Source organism: Emys orbicularis, chromosome 2 (genome assembly GCF_028017835.1).
Source record: "Emys orbicularis isolate rEmyOrb1 chromosome 2, rEmyOrb1.hap1, whole genome shotgun sequence".
In the NCBI taxonomy this organism is placed as follows: Eukaryota; Metazoa; Chordata; order Testudines; family Emydidae; genus Emys; species Emys orbicularis.
Window position 1 is genome coordinate 9784769 of NC_088684.1, and position 15161 is coordinate 9799929.

Genomic DNA, 15161 nt, shown 5'->3' on the forward strand with positions numbered 1-15161 from the left:
GTGCAGATGCTCTGTGGTGCTGGTGGCCTGTGATATACAGGAGGTCAGACTAGATGATCTGGTGGGCCCTTCTAGCCTTAAACTCTATGAAAAAATAAAGTAATCCCCCACACTGAAATTCAGACAAGACAGCTCTCCCCCCAACATCTCATTCTTCAGTGCTATGGTCATTGGTTGAGCCATTTGGTTTATGGCTCAGCTGAAAGGTGACTCACAAAGCAAACAGCCCAAAGCCACTAAGGGATGAGTGCCTTGGTTCAGTAGTGACTCATAGGGAAAAGGAATGTAGTACTACAAGCGTTTAGTATTTAGGATTTATTTTTCAAAGTGCGGTACCACCAAGAGGATTGGGTCTCCACTAGGCTAAGTGCAATACAGATATTATATATATAAGAAACAGCCCCTCCATCAAAGAGCTCTCAGCCTAAACATGCATTTGCCTTGGCTATCTGTCCTCTATATATGGACTGGGTTCAGCTGTGCTTAGTTAACAAATCAGAGCTTAAGCATGATATGGCTACACCTTCCAAAATATTGACTGCACAAACATGCAGTGTATGCAGCTTTCCCTAAAATCCATGCGTGCTACATGCTCCCATCTCATCGTATGCTACTTTCCCCTACTACATCTCAGTACTAATCTCACTTCTGAAAGCTCGGTAGTTTGTAGATTTCCTCCGGTTTTCACTGCTTAGCATATTTGTTTATTTTACACTTAACCTGTAGCCATAACATCTGTCTAAAGTATCAGTCAAAATACCTGAAGAATTGTTTGAGACTTTTTCTTTCTACTTTGCTCCAAGTCAAATTCTCACTTAAACTGTGTATATCCCATTGTTGTATGTGAAAAGAAAGAGACTGACATCAGGAAGTTGAAGTGTTCTATTTATCCACAGGATAACAGTGCAATCTCTCTCCTCCTCCTCCCCCCCATTGTGCATGAATCCTGCCTGGGAGGGAGGGGGGAGGAAGATGACACCTCTAGAGGTCATTATTTATATTCCACTAGTGTCTAAATCCTCAATAAGGATCAGGGCCCTATATTAGCTGCTTGCACCAGGGAACTATCAATCTAAATCATCCTCCCTCCATAGCCACTAAATTCTTAGTCTATTGTCTGAGATTGCCAAAGGGAGAGGAGAAGCAATCAACCCAACTGCGAGGGTAGTTGCTGTGATGTGGACATTTTTCCATTGACAATTGAACTGACACACACTCATTTCACCTAGCCCACAGAGCCGGCTTCATGACTTTGTCATTACTGACCAGGGCTAGGTCTGGACAGGCAACCTAAGTTCTGTTCTCCCTTATTACCAGACCCTTCAGTCACCCACTCATCCTGTCTTTTTTCCCTTTTGATTAATAAAACCACAGGTGGAGCTCTCTTGGTGCATTTAGCAAGGGGGGAGGGATAGCCTGCTAAACCCAGGGTTGTGAGTTCAATCCTTGAGGGGACCATTTAGGGATCCGGGGGGGAAACAAAAAACTAAACTGTCAGGGACAGTACTTGGTCCTGCTAGTGAAGGCAGGGGACTGGACGCGATGACCTTTCAAGGTCCCTTCCAGTTCTATGAGATAGGTATATCTCCATATATTAAGTAATTAGGGCCAAACCCTGCTCAGCTGACATATCAGTGGCTCATTGAATTCACTAGAGCTACTCAGGAGTAAGGGGAGCACGATGTGTCCCTTTGTGACCAGTCAGGTGCTTCAACCAACAGCAAGTCCTTGGAGTCAGTACTTCCCAGCGTTAGAAGAGTATTGAACACCTGTAGTCGTAATCTGAAACACTCCATATGAGTGGCCTATATTCTCAACTGGCATAAATCACTGTCAATCCATCCAAGCCAAGGGAATGACACCAGCTGAGAATCTGACCTGGTATTTTTAATAGACAACATTATTAAGGAGTGTGGCAAGTAAGTGAAAATCGGGCAGCAGCTCTAGGATAAGAATTTCTATGTATAATCAGTTAATTAACATGCTTAAAATTATTTAACATGGATGCATCCTGCGTCATCATAAAACAGGCCATAATTTCTGTGTGCAAAATTCAATGCTTCCCATGCCTTTGCTTTCAGCACGAATTTCTTTTCTGCGGTGTCTCAATGCACAAATGCAGATGTGCTATAGAATCACAACACAGACTACTCTCTGGTGTGCTATAGAATCACAACACAGACTACTCTCTCTCTCAGCCAGAACAGAAGAAAACAGGTTTTTTTTCCCCCTGGTTTTTGCTTTGAAGCAATACCGGAGAATGGCAAACCAAATCACTATTGGAATTACTGATCAAGTTTCACATTTATAGGTGCGCAGGAGCCAGTTTTAAAACAGCTGGCAAAATCATCGCTTTCTCCATTGTATGCATGTTCTGTTCCCAGTCCTCTGTTCCCGTTTGTTTCACTTTGTTCAGAAGGGTGCTAGCTGCATTTGGGGAGCACAGAGTTTAAAGCAATAAACAATCTTCAGCTCCGGCATTTATGTGAGGAGGGAAGGAGCATACAGTTTTAACACTAAGTATTGGGGCATGCTACAGTTAACGCTAGCATGTGTTCCCGTACATCTTGTGTGTTTCAGTGTAAACTTTTTGGGGGGCGGTGGGGGGGGGGGGAAGAGGAGAATTATGGTAACTGGAGCAGCTACAGAACACATCCAAGCAAAGTTCTAAGAACTCATCTGATGCAGAATGTCAGAGTGATGGGAACTAAAAAAAAAAAAAGTTACAGGCCCGGATGATGGCTGAGGGATTGCTTAGTAGTGCCAAACAGAGCTTTTGACTTCAATGTCATGGGTACAAATCCAGCCTAGTTTGATGTTGACTGCAAGTTGTTACCATCTCGTGCCAGTTTGGTAGCCTGCATGAAATGAGTTTGGTAATGTCAGTTACAGTCCCCTTGGATAGGTACCCATGTCACACCAAAAAAATCACCTTTGGCGCTAGTTAGCAACCCCAGCAGAAAGGCTAAGGAGTGACTGGGCCATAAAGACTGACCTACTGACTTTCCTCTAAAGAAGATCCCCTTAGATCAGGAAAGTTCATGTGTGAGGGAAGCTTGCACTGCTTCACATGCTGCATTTGTTCTGTGGATATTTAGGGCTCAGTTTTCAAGAGCTCAGCAAAGGTGAACCTGAAGGGGGGGCTGGGGGAGAGGTGGAGTAGAGATAGTGTTACCAGTCACAGGGCCAGCAGGATGCCACTTTGACCCTGGCATAAATTAGACCAGCCTTGCTCCAATTTATGTTGGTAACAGCAGCTCCAAATGGGCTGTTCTACCAGTCCAGGATAGCTGAACCAGACCTGAACCCCATATACCCCCAGCATTGAGGAGAACAGAAGAGACTAAGGTAAACTGTCTACATCAGTTTTGTACCATAGAAGAATTCTGAGGATACCTTAAACAGGCAGTTGAGGATAACGGTTTGTCTTCACTGAAGGACAGGATTGAGCCCTAAATGTTCGTGGTTGCCGGTCTTAACACCACCAATAAATTCACATGAAGACTATGAGAAATACATCGATATTACCAGTAGAGCTGGATGACAAGTTTTCAACAGAACAGTGTTCCAACAAAAACTGCAGCTTTGTCTAAATCTAAATGTTTCATGGTAATGTGTAGATTTAGACAGCTTTTGATGACAAAAAGTAGAAATGAATAATTTCAGCTCTCTCATTTCAATAAGGTAAGAACATTTCATTTTGATAAGGTAAACCGTGTCATTTTGACTTTATCTTTTCAATTCATTTGGTTAAGACTTTATATTGTGTCTAAACAAAATGAATTGAAACAAAGTTAAAATGTGTCATTTTAATTAAATGATTTAATGGTCTCAAATTGAAATTTTTCAGAATTTCTATTTCATCTAGGGTCAGGGAGGAAGTCAAGAAATCAGAATTTCCCTTGGACCATAAATTCATTTTCTGACCAACTCTAATCATCAATTTTAGAAACTGGAACGAGGAAAGCAAAAACTTCAGGAAGTGTCCCAGTTACTCAGACCAAGTCTACACTAGAAACTTTTGCCAATATAATCATGTCTATTAGGTGTTTCTAGGTGCAAAGCCCAGTGCAGTCAGTTATACCAGCAAAAAAAAAAAAAAAAAAAAAAAAAAAGTGCTTTTGCTGATATAGTTCATTTCATTTGGGAACTCTTGTTAATTATATCAGCAAAAGCACATTTTTGCCAGTAGAAGCTGTGTCTACACTAGTAGGGTTTGCCAGTATAGCTATAACTGCAGTTTTACTGACAAACAATTTCTAGTGTAGTTAAGACTTCAGTGGGGAAAATCTGGGGGGAGATTTAGCATTTCCTGCCAACAGATTTTCTGGATGACAAGCCTTCTGACCCACAAGAAACATTCATTGTTCTCAGAGTCAAGTCAAAAATCTACAATCTATTGTGTTAGTTTCTTGCAACAGGAAATGTCATGACAATATTCAGAGCATAGGAGGGTTATTTGTTTTGTTTATGGCTAGCAGCCAGTGAGATATATTCCCTGACAATCATCTTTTTAGGAAGGGAGAAAAAAAAGATCGATAAACAGTAGTCACAGTACGTTATATATAAAAACCATTATGCTGATGATCTTTAGATGACATACGGCCTCACTTTGAAACTTTCAGAAGGAACGTGCCTTCTTTACTGTCTTTGAGGAATACTGTCCAAGGTACACTTCTAAAGGGGTCACATGGGTAAATGTATTACATTCTGTGTTGCCATCACTTGCTAGCCATTATTCTTAAGACTTCTAACAGGTAGATACGTATATAGTGTTCTGTTTATTCTACACACCTTCTTATTCAAACAAACTGAAAGAGCTGCTTTACTAGCACGACACTACAGCTAGGAAGTTTTCAAGCAAACAGTAAAGGTATAAGAAGATTTTGTGTGCCAAAAGGGCCAAGAAATTTAAACATGGTCTCAGGTACAGGACAAATTTGTGGCTACAATCTGAACCCAAATCTCTTTAGAGACATCTTGATCTACTTTACTGGTCTTCCTGAAAGTTTTCTGTTCATTTTGCAGGACTCATAATGCATCCTCTACTTACACTATATCAGTCACATGATCTGCTGCAAGTAATTTGGGACAGGAACTATCATTGGCCAAGCAAAGTGAGGCCTAACATTCAACTCCATGCCATTTCTGTAACATGGTAACTTTTGAAGACTGGGTCCAATACATTCCAAAATTCCAGGGAATCTTCTAGACATCAGTGGGAAGAACTCTACTGATTTTGGTAACAATAAGAAATCCAGAGCACCACTGTCTTCAGGGTCTGTGGATTATCTAGGTGAACTTCATGGAGTCCATTCACAAAAGCTAAGGGCTCAAACTGGTATGAAATAAATTCTGCCCTTAGTTACAGCTGTTTATCCTCATTGAAGGCAAGTCAATGGAGTTGCACAGTGGCACTGAGGGTAGAATTTAGCCTCAGATGCAAAGCCAGAACTGTATCCAAAGGTGTAAAATGAATGGACACAGAAAAAAATTCTACATACCAGCATGAGGTGTAGCAATTTTCCTAGATAAACCATGCACATTTATTACACTGAGACACCTTGGTATTTGCTGCAATCACTTCCCTCCCAACACAAGAGATGCTGCTGCATGTGAAGGCATCCCCACCTCCCCTGTGCAGAAGCAGATGAAATTTGACAGTCTGAAGATGCACATGGAGATTGACACAGACTATCAGACTGAATGTAACTAGCCCATACGTGTGCTGCTTCCCCAATTTCTTTTTGAAACATTGTTTTAACACAATTGTCTAGTCTTAGGCACTTTGATCAGTGATTAGCTGTGGGAATCTTGGACCCAAGTCTGAGACCCTTAGGACAGAAGAGGTAGTGGCAAACTGGAGGGAGCTCAGGAAAGAGAAACATGACAATTAAGGGAGTGGTTTCTGGGGAAAGATTGCAGCTGCAGTGTGGTGCAATAGATAAAGCACCAGACTGAGACTTACTTCCCTGCTGTGTGGCCTTGGGCAAATTACTCTCTCTCTATGCCTGTATTTCCCCTCCCACCCTTCGTCTTGCCTGGAAGCTCCTCTGGGCAGGGTGTGTGGGGGAGGGGGGGGGGTACGTACACAGCACCAAACACAATGGGGCTCTGATCATGGTTGGTCCAAGCACTACGGTAATAGAAGATTAAAAAAGAGAAGTATTAAAAGCTTGAGTAAGTAGGGACATGATAGCGGGTGACAAGCATACAAAGGCTGGGGATGGAGACAAATTGTTTGGGGTGGCCAAAGACGGAGAAACTACTGCTATTGGGGTGAGATTAAGATAGGAAATATTTAAACCGAATCTCAGGAAAACCATCTTGGCAGAGAGCCCTAGTGCACTGTGAAACAGCCTCCCAAGGCAAGCAGAGATAGGCCCATCTATTTAGGATTAGAGAAAACATGTGAACGTGTCCTGTAGAGAACAGGCCTGTCCTGCCAGGCAGACGGTTCGATGAACTAACGTTTTCCATCTCTAATTTCAATTCCTTAACAGCACCTATGCGGATTTGGAAGAATTATGATGAAATCGTTGTTAGCCTCTTGCTATTGTGTGTGGGGGGGTGGGGGTGAAGACTGTTATAAGAGGGTTTTTTGGAAATAACTCAAGAGCTAGAGTTGTCTGTGACACTACAGCCACACAAGGTCTCTACCTTAAGCCTCTTGGATGTATACAAGCCTTAATCCCAGGAAGCCAGCCAGAGAATCAAAAGTGAAGGTTCAGAATTGGTCTGCCTTTGACTAAGCACCCTGGGCGAGCACTTGGGGCCCCTTCTGGAAATAAGCCACTGTGGCCCTGTAATCATGCGGTCCCTGGTTTCCAGCACTGGCCCCAATACCAAGCTTTGCAGCGTTGGTTGAGCATCAAGGATGTTCCGCAGGCAGCATAGGAACGGAGGTGCCCTCCAGCAGCCTCTGCATGATTCCCCCATGTGCTACTAGAGTAGAGTCTCTGTCAGGGATCAGGTTTACAGATGGGGCCCGCAAAGGGCCTGTTGAGTTCCATTGCTACCAGAAGCATCTACACCAGTAGCACTTACTCAGCCTTGAACAGCTGAGGAGCCACTTAATATCTTAATGAGCCAAAAGACACAAAGATAAACCACAATAGCAATAAGAGTATTCGGAGCTGTAAGTGATTCAACAGCCACAGACTGAGGATCACTCAGCTCTGTATCATTCCGTTTGCAGCATAGGGAAGAATTTAATGCCTATACTGGATCTTATCTGGGTGTGAGACATGCAGCCATGCACCCAAATGGATAGAAAGGATGCCTTTTAGTCTACACTTAAACTTGATTGGGGTTCCCCAGTTCTTAACTGTTTTGAACTAATTATGAACTCCAGTGTAGCCACTGGGGTTCACAAGTACTCTGTCATAGTACCGCTCTTTACCATGAGTTACTGATTTCCTATACTCTCCCATAGGAAGTATGTTGCTTTTATCTCTGTGGAATAGACAGTACTATAGCATCAAGTAGTATCAAGTTGGCTGATTGTCAACTACTCCACAGCAGGAGATTAAAGGATCTAGTCCTTCTACCAGTTATTTTTGTGAGTTTTGTTTCCAGCTCAGATAAATAGCTGAGCTATTCTACCTGCTTTATCTCATTCCATCTGTTAAAGGAAACCAACATCCTGAACAGGACGGGCAGTGGGCAGGGCTGAATGCACTCAACCATCTCTGCTCGCAGTTTTATGCAACCCTTGAACTTTGATTGTTTTTAATAACCGAGTTCTTTCTTCCTTCCAAGCCCTGTACAAACATTACATGTGATAACATCCCTGCAAGGAAGGATCTGATGGGGAAAGTAAGACAGAGAAGCTAAGGTCAAACATTTCAGAAGTAGCCACAGTTTGAGTGCCTACATTTTTGCATGCCCAGTCAGAAACACTGCCAGCCACAATTTCAGAGATGTGGATCACCCAAATCTCCAGCGGAAGTCCATAAAAACTGCAGGTGCTCAGCATTCCTGAAAAATCAGCCCAAGGTGACAATTAGGGCACCCAAAATTAGATGCCTCTTTGGAAAATTGACTAACTCTGCCCTCCGCTACCCAGACACAGAATCAGCTAACATCCCACCAAAGGGCAGGCTTTCCTCACCAACAGGGATAAGAGCACTAAAACAATTATTTGTCCCTTTCCAGCATGTAAACAGGCTGAAATCAACATTCTTCTGTCTCCAGAATGTATGCTGAGCAGGTCACTGTCCTCTCCAAATTAGATGAGGATTTCCCCTCCACCACAAACCTCCTTTCCTCTTCCTTTTTATGTATGGCAGCTGTGTCTTGTAGATTAAAGAGCCCGAGCTGCATCTGTTCTCCAGCCATTTTAACCTCTGTCCCTTCCAGTTCCCTACTTGCACACATGGCAGGAAAATGGGGTTAAGGGCTTTAGACCTGAGCCATCCTGTCCAGGTTTTATGGAGGCTCCCAAGATTTGATCTAGGCCAGGATAACACCCATCACCTGTGCTCAAGGCAAGGCAATAAGCCAGTGTCAGAGCTGAGACAGGAACTCCTGAGTTCCTAAGTAAGTTCTATGTCAATCAACTGCCTCTCTTTAGGTACAAACTAACATCACCCATGCATAAGGCTTCCTTGCTGGTGCAAGAGGATCCTTCTTCAACCCTCTGGCTTTCAAGCCCAAGTCCTTCTCCCAGTCAAGGATCTTCCAAGAGACAACTCCTACTCAGAGCAGCTCTTCCACAGCTTCCTTTGGTTGTCTCTCACCAAGCATGCCTTTCTTTCCGCAGCCTCCTGCTGCGCTTATAGGGGAAATCAACTGATCCCTAGTGAGGTGTTCCTACTTCATAACTCCAGTTGCCTGGCCCCAAGCCTCTAGCCCTTATAGGACAAGCAATTCTGTTACACAGTCCCAAGAAGGAGGGAAGCCATGGTGCTAGTTATGGGGGTGAAGAAGAGAAAACAGTGAGTTATTTCAACTGGTAATGAAGGAAACTATTCTATATGCACATACCTTTTTCATGGGGTGATTTTTTTAAAAAAATCACTTAATGGTGTAGTGGACACAGCTGCAGGGAGTTGCTTTTGTCTTTGTTAAAAAATGGGACACAGAATGGTCATATTGATTCAACCCTGCATCCTCATACTCGAGTCACTCAAAAAAAGGGTGATTTTGTCAGGACTGCTTTTACAGACAAGTTAAAATAAAGAGAAAAAGCATCTACGGCAGAGATTTATTGTTTTTTTTAAACTAAAAGCAATAATTCTCTAGATTAATAATCTTTACGGATCTGTGTTCCCAGAACAGCACTTTATCTTCTTCTGTGCAGCATGAATAGCTGTAATTTCCTACCAAATCCTGTGCACAAAGGAAATCCTAGCAGCTATTACTGTAGACTGCAGACCAAAAATATTCAGTGTCAAAGTCACAGGAGGAGGATAATGCTCTGCTAAAGAGACTCTGGGGAGCTTGAGTGGGATTAAAAGTTAGAATGTTTTTTGCAAAGCTTCTCTCTTTTCCAAAAAATGTCTTCAAAACCAGATATATGGTGTTGAGACACATTTAACTGATAGCCAGAGGCAAGCTCCTCCCTATTCACTTTGCTGATCCCTGATTTTTGATAGCAACTAGGGATGCTGCTATATAGTTTGTTAGCCCCACCCCTGAAAACAAGTGAGTAGCTCTCTTTCCCTTGGCCCAGAAAGGTTGCTAACATTTCATAGAATCATAGAATATCAGGGTTGGAAGGGACCTCAGGAGGTCATCTAGTCCAACCCCCTGCTCAAAGCAGGACCAATTCCCAACTAGATCATCCCAGCCAGGGCTTTGTCAAGCCGGGCCTTAAAAACCTCCAAGGAAGGAGATTCCACCACCTTTTCATGAAAACAAAACTGTTTTTGGAGGGAAACTCCCATTGGAGTTGAAGCTGGGACTATAGCAATCAATATGAGACTTTTTCTACTGCAACAACAACAACAAAGTCTGACAGCAGAGTCTGCCACCAGCAGAAAAATCCCCTTGGCAACTGTCACACTAACCTCCTCTGAACATGGCAGGAAATGAAGAAAAAAAGAAGCTGCTAGTTCAGTAATCTGCCAGATGTCTACAGCCAAGTTCTACTTTGTCAATTCCCCAGCTCTAGATTCTAAGATGTTGCCCATCAGTGAAACGCAGTTATTAATAAATGATAATCCTCTGCCCTTCCATAGCACCCAAAGCACTAGCGGGTTTACAAATTAAATTCCCAACCTCCTATGAGGGAGGCCAGTATTATTGTCAATTTACAAATGGGGGAGCAGGGAGAGGGGCTTATCCAAGGAGTCACACAAAGATAGAGGCAGCTGCGGAATCCAGATCTCCTTGCTCCCATCCTGTATTTGATCCACAAGACCATCTGTAAATTCTTGGTGTAGCCCCGACCTTTATCTGACTTCTGCTGTTATGCCCTCCACCTCCAGGACTAGTACCTTTTCAAACATAGTTGCTGAAGCTTCAGAAAGTGTGTTTGTGACGTTCCCCTCTGGTGTTATCTGGACCGGTGATCTGCTAGGTCACCCTAATTCTGGACTCTGGGAGCCAGCCTTACCCTGCTCTGCTGTGAGAACCCCCACTTCTGGGCTGTTCACGCACAGCCTCTGGCATGTAAGTTGCTCCCAGCTACTTGCAAGCGAATGACACTAGCCAATATCTCCGGTCCCAGATACAACCCTAGGAACCTCCGTCTTGCAGTGTCCCGTTATGCCCTCTGGACGGTGCAAACTTATACAAGTTTGTCAATTTAACAAAGAAATTGATATGTACCAGGCTTGTTATCCCCAGGGGAGCCTCTGACACTTCAAACCAAACGCACTGCTTCAGGTAGAATAAACAAACAGATTTATTAGCTATAAAGATCGACTTATAATCACTTAAAAAAAAAATCTAAGCCTAACAAGTCAGATTTGGTCAAATGAAATAAAAGCAAAACGCATTCTAAGCTGATCTTAACACTTTCAATGTCCTTACAAACTTTAGATGCTTCTCACCACAGGCTGGCTCGTCAGCCAGGCTCTCCCCTTTGATCAGCGATTCAGTTGCTTGGGGCTGATGGTGTCTGTAGATGTAGGTGGGAGGGAGAGAGAGAGCGCGAGCGAGCGCAAGCGCGCATGGCAAAATGTCTCTCCCTTGTATCATGTCCTTTCTTTCCTCTTGGCTTTTCCACCCCCCCCTTCAGAGTCAGGTGAGCATTACCTCATTGCAGTCCCAAACTGCCCAAAGGTAGGGGGTGACTCCATCCAGGGTCTAACAGATTCTTTTGTTGCTGCCTAAGCCAGTGTCCATTGTTCCTGTGAGGCTGGGCTGGGTTTGTCCCCTCCATGCCCTGACAAGGTGTGAACTGCCTCTGTTCTTGGAGAGTTTTTGCATGGGCTTGCTTTAAGCCAGGAGGATACATTTTCAGCCTCATAACTATATACATGAAATTATAACCTTACTGTAACAATTACTAGAACATCACTATAAACCATGCTCAGTACATTATGAGCCTTCTGAAGACATCCAACATGACAAACTTTGCATTGGATACCACACAATCATTTTATAAACAGGAACATGGGGTGTAGGGTGTTCCCCTGAGGTACAGAGCATCGCAGTGTCTACCAAGACTCCCATGTTCCTTTCCTCAATTCTGACCCAGACTGGCTGTGTACCTTTGCCAAATCACTTAGTTTCTCAGATTTCTCGTAAATCTTCCTACATTTTCAGACAAATATGGTTTCTCTTTCTGCTGTCCTTAATCATACTGAGAATCTAAAAAGTCATATTGAGAGTTTTGAAAGACCGACGCAGTCTGCATGCCATATCCGGCCTAGAAGCTTGACTGGAAGGGATCCAGGAGATTTGAGAAAGTGAGCCGCTTGAATATGCTAGAGGATGGTGTTTTGCATGCAGCATTTAAAGAAGAGTCTACTGGTGATCAAAATTCAAGGAGGTTGGTCATTTTGAGAGGAGTTATCAGGGCAAGTTAAAGAGGCAAGGGGAGACATCAGAGAAAGGATGGAGTGGCCATTTCTTTCCACACAGCATTTTCAAGGGAGGGATCAGAACACTTCCTCCTCCCCTACTGAATGTGCCATGTGCAAAGAAATAGCCATTGCATCCTTGCTCTGATCCCTCCTCCTGCCTCTAACTTGACTTGCTAACATGCGAAAACTGCCTTGTCTTCACTAGGCTTTTACCTTCAGTTAACCTGAGTTAAATCACAGTCTTTCCTAGTGAAGACACAGGAGAGGAGATGGAATGAGGGTTGGCTAGGGTTGTTTATTAGTATAGGCTAGTTAGGTTTGGGGTCCATGATTGATTGTGCTTGTGAGCGCACCAGTTGTAGTCTGATGTAATGTTTTGAATACTATGAATTTTGGGTCTTGTAAAGGGTGCCCAGAATTGAGGATAGATACTTTGTGTCCTTTTTTATACATATGAAAAAAAGGAACTTAAGGGGGATTTTTGCATTCCTGTGAAATTCCCCATTAAATAGCTGAGGTATTTGAATAGTTTTAGAGAAGCGCACAAGACTAGCTGCAGAGATTTCTTCTCAATTTCTTTTTCCTGCCTCACTTAATGAATGGATTTCAAAATGTCAATGCCTGCCACAATGAGAAAAAGGCCCACCTTCAGAGTTGAGGTGAGCATTCGTTGACTTTTCACTACCCCGAAGCTCTGACGCTTTCAATTGGATACCACCCACACCCTGACTCTACACATTTAAACTCTAAGGGTATGTCTACACCCAGCTGCTAGTTCGGCGGCTGGCAATCGAAGTTCTGGGTTCGACTTATCGCATCTTGTCTGGACGCGATAAGTCGAACCAGGAAGTGCTCACCGTCGACTGCGGTACTCCAGCTAGACGAGAGGAGTACCGCGGAGTCGACGGGGGAGCCTGCCTGCCGCATGTGGACCGAGGTAAGTTCGAACTAAGGTACTTCGAACTTCAGCTACGTTATTCACGTAGCTGAAGTTGCGTACCTTAGTTCGATTTGGGGGTTTAGTGTAGACCAAGCCTGAGAAGTCCCCAGAGTTCAGTGTTACTCATGTGCATAAGTGTTTTGGGACCCAGTCTTGCAGTTTGTAATACAATTCTTACTATAGGAACTGCGCTTTGAAAAGAAACCCTCTATTAAATGCTTTTTTCAAAAATAGAGCCAACCAACCTGCAAAATACATAAGCAGCTCCACTGACATTCTTATTTCTCTCTGTAGCCCATTGTACTAGACACTTTCCACGTAACACAAAGATGGTCCCTGCCTCGGTGACATCTCAAATAGCTCCTTGTCTATTGCAGAGGAGTGTTGGAGGATTAGCTAGTGGATACATTTCACTTTTGCATGTTTTAAGAGTACTGTACAGTGTTCTAGTCAGCTCTCCTTACTCCCTTCGTCCACACTAGAGTAAGGGGTTCTCTGACTTTATAGTGTGGATCAGATCTTAATGGAAAGAGCCGCATGGACTCCCCCTGTCCCATTCGTGATCACCCCAAATCCCTATGCTTCTCTGGATAAAAAGTATTTACTGCATTTTAGCAGCTGGAAACAAGGAAGAGCCAGACATATGTGACCAGCCAGCTTTCTGCAGACCACCACCAAGTGCTCCATTGGCCAAAGTTTGAGGACTGCTACATTACAGAACTGAATCGTTAGGAACTCCATGGGTGGGATTGCACTAGTTCAAGTGGCAACACTGCAGTGCATGCATCCATAGTGGATCAATACTGTCCTGTGTTTACACAGCACTCTAGTTAACCATTGCAGGTCTGCACCCCCTTCCTCAGTGTGCAGGGTGACCTTGGGCAAGCCACTTCAACTCTGAGCCTCAGTTTCCCCACCTATAAAATGAGAATAATAATGCTTTCCTACATCAGTGAGGATGTGGGGCTTTTCCCCCTTAATATATGAAAACACTTTGAGATCTTCTGCAGGAAGGGGCTACTGAAGCAAGAAGCACTATTATTAAAACAAAATGTTAACTAACCCATTGGCATCTATCATGTGCCAGGTGAATGAAAAATTCCATGATGGACGATGATACAGTGGGATCCCTTTCTGAAAGAAATGGACTTCACAACTGTGAACCATGCCAGCTTTGCCCAGCTGTATGAAACAGTATTTCTTGCAGCACAGATACACCAAAATCAAGTGACCCAATTCCAACCAGCACCACAGATAGAATGGAAGTGATTTAACAAGCACAGAGATAAGTGTTTCTGTGCAAGTCTCTTCGCAACCCTGGAAGTTTCCCCCACAGCACAGAAAATCTTTGGAATGACTTGACAGCAGCCCTAATTTAGATTGTTTTTCGCTCAGCTTGCTGATTTTCATCTGCACTTGTGCTGTACACACAAAGCTCCTAAGTCTTCATCTGATCTGCATCACAAAAAGCAAGACAAAGTAGGTAAATCTGCTTTTCTTTTTCCCCTGCTTGCATAGAAAATAGATCCTATAAACAGTTTAGAGAAAATTTTCTGGAGACCGCAAGAAAACTTCCTTTGAGCTACATTCCTACTGAAACAAAAGCATTGTCACTGTCTTAATTACGAAAGATATAGCTGCATTTTATTAACTTCTTGCAAAAGTCAAGAATCTGTGTCATGGTTTCAGGAAGTGAAAGTTTTTACTCAACTAGCCCCTATATTATGCCTAAAAATAAAATAGGCTGTAAGTATTAAATGTGATTCTGTACAAATAGCACACATAACAGCATGTATAACTTCTCTCTATGGCCCTCACTGACTTCAATGGAACTACTCATATGCTTAAAGTTAGGCATGTGCTTCAATAACTTCCTGAATCAGGGCCAACGGGCCAAATTCCAGCTGGCCCTTCTGTGTATGAGGATGTAGGAAAGTAGATTGCCAGAAGAATAGCTGGTGTGAATGCTGATCTGAATCCGGATTGTCTCCAGTTGCACTGAGTTAATGTTCTGCAGCCACTTTGTCGCTTCTTTACATGTGTGGAGGGCTGATCTGGTGCCTGGTTAAAGGAACCGTTTGATTTCAAGCATGGATCCTTCGAATCTGTGACCATGAACCTTCTGCTCCGATTGCTGCTGCTCGTAGTCAGAGTAATTTGTCTGGGCAGCCCCAAATTCATTGGAACAAATCTTTCCAAGGGGACGCAGACAGAAAAACAGGAGCACAAAATAATACTGCGTT